Consider the following 6,000-nt stretch of genomic DNA (forward strand, 5'->3'; position numbering starts at 1 on the left):
ATCTGTGGTGACGCTCGGTGTTAACTGAGCCAGCCACAGGACAATATATATGATTATAATCAGTTCTCCAATCAACAGCAACACCATGACACCGCCATCATGTTGTTGCAACTCCTATGGGGCATCTTTCAGCATCCACCAAGTATTATGGGCAATGGTTCAACTAGTTACTAGAATGATACTCTTTGACGTCACGACGTCGACCGATATGCCTCCACCCACATCATTACATCATTATAATACTTGTACCAAGTTTGCTTTAAATCCATACAGCTGTTTTCAAGTTATCACACTTTTACCTGACATGACCTCTGAACTTTGACCTCTAGACCCCAAAATTTAATCAGTTCATGTTTACATCACTATACATACCTGTACCAAGTTTTCATTTAAAACCCTTCAGCTGTTCACAAGTTATCACATTTTTACCTGACATGACCTCTGACCTTTGACCTCGGGACCCCAAAATCTAATCAGTTAATCTTTACATCATTATACATATCTGTACCAAGTTTGAATTATATCCCTTTAGCCGTTCCCAAGTTATAGACCTTTTACAGACTTTGACCTTTGACCGCTTGACCCCAAAAATTAATCAGTTAATCTTTACATCATTATACATACTAGGGCATTGCCCGTACTATATCTATATCTAAAATTATATCCCCCCCCTCTATTTACATGAAATGGTTTGGTCCAAAGCGAACGGCTTGCGAGTACGGTGACAATCCCCCCCCTCTATTTACATGCAATGGTTTGGTCCAAAGCGAACGGCTTCCGGAGTTTGGTAAAGAAATCGCCATCGCGTGCACAAACGCGCAGGAAAGCGAATGAATCGCAAATTCGGTTTTATTAGTTTTAAAACATAGTTTAACGCCAACATAGTTTGCAAACGTGAAATAAATGAATACGCTCTCAAATGTGCCATCCGAGGCAGAGTGTGTCCTCCACGTTCGGCACACGCGATCGTTCGCTGCTCTCTGATTGGTTGAATCGTTTTTTGGACATAGCTCGGTAAGTAATTGTCCGATTAATATGAAACCTTGAAAAGGCACATCCTCGGGTCCCCAGCAATATACCTGGCAAGTTAAAAGTATATCGGACCCGTGGTTGTCGAGAAACAGCGGTCACAGACAAACAGACGTACAGACGTACAGACGTACAAACGTACAAACGTACAGACAGAGATTACTGGAATTATAGATAGATGTGTACCAAGTTTGAATTAGATCACTTTAGCCGTTCTCAAGTTATAGGCATAATACAGACTTTGACCTTTGACCTCCTGACTCCAAATTCTAATCAGTTAACCTTTACATCATATACATACCTGCACCAAGTTTGAATTAGATCACTTCAGCCGTTCTCAAGTTATAGACACTAGGGCATTGCCCGTACGTGGGTGCCCGTTCCGTGGCCAAAAAAAAAAAAAAACGCTACCCGTACGCTCTACCCCGCCCGTACGCCCGTAAACAAAAAAAGCAACGCTCTTCGCTTCCGCCCTTCGCTCTGACTGAATTGGGAGAAATAATGCGCATAAGAAATCGAATTACGTACCGTAATGGCGGTCAGCTCGTAACGCGCTCAGCTCCGCTCGTCTCACATCGGCCACGCCTACGCAACAGAGCGTTCTGTGATTGGCTGCCGGAAGATAAGTCGTCACTGTCCGGAAGTTCGCAAATCGCAGTTAGGATGAATCGTTTTAATTTAATCGCAGTTTGAAAAGAGGGGAAAAAAGAAAAGCCTTGCCTTGCTGCAAACAGCTGCTGCAAACAACAACAACATGGAAGGCTGCACTGTCCGGAAGTTGGCATATCGCAGTTACGATTATTTTAGTGTTAATGGCCAATTATTCAATTAGCGCCAACGTATTTTGGCTGTTTGCAATTTAATCGCAAGGAAAAGTAGAAAGAGAAGAGGGAAAAAAAGAAAAGCCTTGCATTAACGCATTAACGCTTGCATTGCATTAACGGTTCGGCACACGTGATAGCTCGCTGCTCTCTGATTGGTTGAAGCGTTTTTTGGACATATCTCGGTAGGTACTTGTCCGATTAATTACAAACCTTGAAAAGGCACATCCTCGGGTCCCCAGCAATATACCTGGCAAGTTTCAAGTATATCGGACCCGTGGTTGTCGAGAAACAGCGGTCACAGACAAACACACAGACACACAGACACACAGACAGACACACAGAGATTGCTGGAATTATAGATAGATAATACAGACTTTGACCTTTGACCTCTTGACCCCAAAATCTAATCAATTCATCTTTGCATTCTACATAAGTGTACCAATTTGGTCAGAATCCCATCACTGGTTCACATGTTATCACGGTAACAGGATTTTTACCTAACATGACCTCTCACCTTTGGCCTTTGACCTAGTGACCCCAAAATCTAATCAGTTCATCTTTACCTCATTATACATACCTGCACCAGGTTTGACTAAGATCCCTTCAGCCGTTCTCAAGTTATCGCGGTAACAAAAACCTATCACGGACGGATGGACGGACAGCTGGACAGACAACCTGAAAACATAATGCCTCAGGCCACTTCATCAACAGAGGCATGAAAAGCCACAAGCAGAGAGAGTAGCACAGTTGCAAGCCACGATTAGTTATAAGAAGCTTGTATTGCACGTTTTAACGTTCGTGTGTGTGTGTGTGTGGTGTGGTGTGGTGTGGTGTGGTGTGTGTGTGTGTGTGTGTGTGTGTGTGTTGTTGTTGGGGCCCTGGGCAAAAATTTATATTATGATAGCAATGTAATGACTCTAGATTCATTTGACATCTCAGTGTGAATGCATTATATTTCCCTCCCCTTCCCCTCCCCCAGCGCGGGGCCCTGGGCAATTGCCCAGGCTGCCCCATAGGTAAGCCCGCCTCTGTGTACTAAAGGCCCGCCAGACAGCAAGCTGTCTGTGCAGAAATGAATGCCACCTTTGCTAATGCTGGACGCGATTTTGTCTGCCTTCATGTCCTCTCCTCATCCACTTGTTGACCAACAAATCTCTGCTAAGGTTCTGTGTTTTGTGCTCTAAATGCTTTTAAATCAATCACGGACAAACTTGTTCTTATTCTTGCCTTATTCTCTTGATTTCTTCTTAATCATGCTTATTTTTGCTCCTCTGTCTCAAGAAGTCTTTTTCTCATTCAAAATTCTGCTTCTGATTCATTTTGTCTTTTCTATGGCTACATGGCCTGAATAAAGAAAATAACGGTCTTTATGTGAAAAATACTTTTAAAAATATATAATTTTGGTCAATGAATCAATTAAATGTATTAAAATTTTTTATTGTATGTCACAGTTGCCAATGACGGGGCAAACAAAGAAGAAATCGCAAGGGGGAAAGTCTGGCGAACAAGGGGTCAGGGCATATTGGGCGAACCGCAACCCATCCACCGGTCGGAAAAGGTCTAGAGCCATTCACAGACCTGGAAACCCCAGTGGGCACGTGCAATTTCTTCTTGTGGGGCTTTCTTAAGGGCAAGGTTTACGCAACTCAGTCAGTGAACATTCAAGACCTGAGAGAGCGGATTCAAGCAGCTTTTGGAGAAATTATGGTCGTAATGCGACAGGGAATGGTCTTGGAGTATCACAAAAGGATGCACACACTGCTTGAAAATGATGGAAATCAGGTCGAAATTCATAACTAATTTTGTACACTTCTGAATTCAATAAACGTTTTACCACAAATGTCATGTCAGGTCAGGTCAGGTATGGAAGCATGCACTGGAACAGCGCGTCGCCGCATCCACTTTCCGATGGTACTCCAGGGGCCTCTGTCTGGCCATCCCCCAGGCTGATGCCTGGCCCATCCCTATCTCCTTGAGATGCCGATCAACCTGCTGCAACCACGAGGCACGCGGTCAGCCCGTTGGCCTCCTCCACTCACGAAACTCCCTTGCTGAGAATATCTGGTAAGCTGGATCAGCGTCCGGAAAATGAGCCACATGTCCATACAGCCGCAGCTGATGCTCACAGACCATACAGGAAACAAATCTCATCTGAGTCTCTCTCAGCAACCGCTCGTTGGACAAAAAGTCCGACCAGCGATAGCCAAGGATTCTCCGAAGAGACTTGGTTCCGAAGGAGTTAAGTCTCATTCCCTGGCCCTTGGTGAGGGTCCAAGTCTCGCATCCGTAGAGCAAGACTTGAAGCACCAAGGACTTAAAGACTCTGACTTTCGTCCTCCTGCACAAAAACTTGAAATATGTACCTATATCCTGTAAACATTTTGTTTGATTGTGTTTCTTAGCAACAGAATCACAGGGGTTCAAATTAGGGAATAGATAAATGGCCCACCCTGTATATACTTAAACACTGTGTGGTGTATATTGTTCTATGAACTCTCTAGTTATAGAAGAACTGCATCACCTACATGTATATCGTGGGTTGAAGCATGCTACATGGCATCCACATTTTTATAATTTTTTGTTTGAAAACCCAGTTTCAGTCCAGGGAATTTTGGAGTACAGGAATTTTGATCCAAGGAGAAAGGTGAGGGATGTTGGTGCGGAATTTTCTGTGCTGCTGAAAATATCCCTGTGTCACTATGTAGTGTTGTACAATAACTTAGCATAAATGTGAAGAATTCCTCATGCCAATTCCTGTGATCAATGCATGCTGTGGGCAGAGCTTTACCTCGAGTGTGGAAAAACACGTTCTACCTCCGAGTTGGCTTGAGGTCAATAAGGTGTAATTTGGCGATGTTGGATTCTTGAGCAGTGAGTAGAAAATCCAGTTGTTAGGCCTCTGATGACAGACTGTGTAGAGGTGGATGACAGGATAATTGCTTCTGGTCATTGGGAACATTCATCGACAATGCTGAGGATGTATTCGCCGGTGGGAAATGGACCACACATGTCAACATAGATGACCTCCCATGGATTGATTGGCATATTGGTCATTTGTAATGGCACAGGTTGAATAGGTGGGCAGACACTTAGCACCCTAAGTTGGATGGCCAATGTGCAACTGAGCGGAGATCCTGTATTGTCCGTATCAGCCAACAATATGTTGGCTACAGTTTTACTGTTGTGATACTCCAGACAGCTGCCAAACATGCCCTTGTTCATACAAAAACTTGACACAAACAAACATAAACAAACAAGCTGCCAAACAATATATTGTTCTGCAGAACGTTTTAGGGCCTCAGCGGGTGTCGTAAGGTAGGTAGTAGGTTTAAGAAAATCCTCAATACAATTATGATTTTGAAATGTGATCGACACGGACCTTGCTCCTGAATCCAGAAGTGAACAGATGATAACGGTTCGCTGATTTGATGAATATCTCAATACAACCGTGATTTAACATTATATTGTTACGTTTGTAGAGGGTAGGCAGTGATTACCTTAGTCCAGGTAGAATTGCATAAGTAATGTGCTCTGATTGTCATGAAGAAGAAGAAACCTCATGTATCATAAGTAGGGATCTGGTCGACCATATGTCGTGTAAGCGCGTATCTTCGTTCCCATCACGAGGGATGGGGTCATGTTAATTAGTTAAGGATTATGGGTAATTAATCCCCTGTATGTAATGGCCTCTGTTATTATTCCTCTGTTCCTTATGAACACATACCCAGGAAATCGCGCATTTATAACACTAAATAAAAGTGACCGGAAACCAGGCATCGAACAATACTGCTGGTGCCGCAGCCATCACATGGCAACACAAGCAGGCAGGTCCGGGAGGCCACGCCCCGAAGAGCAGTGATTGGTCCGGGATTGATTGGCGCAAGGACTGCTAAGATGGGACTATGGGATTGGTGGAGCAGACGTCATTGGATGACGTCAGAGCCTTGAGTACAAAGGAGTTGGAGGGCGGACATTTTGCTCTCTTGGCTCTGATTTTCGGGATTCGACAACGAACGGTCAAAGTTCACGAGTTTTCTTGTCCTCTTGACTTCCTCCCCTTTTTCTGCGTTTGGTGGCGAAAAGTCGTCTCCCCGACACATTTTTCCTCTTGACGTCCTCGCATCTTCTGGCTTTGGCGGTGAACAGT

This window comes from Myxine glutinosa, chromosome 9 (assembly GCF_964187855.1).
Source record: "Myxine glutinosa chromosome 9, kmMyxGlut1.1, whole genome shotgun sequence".
Classification (NCBI taxonomy): domain Eukaryota; kingdom Metazoa; phylum Chordata; class Myxini; order Myxiniformes; family Myxinidae; genus Myxine; species Myxine glutinosa.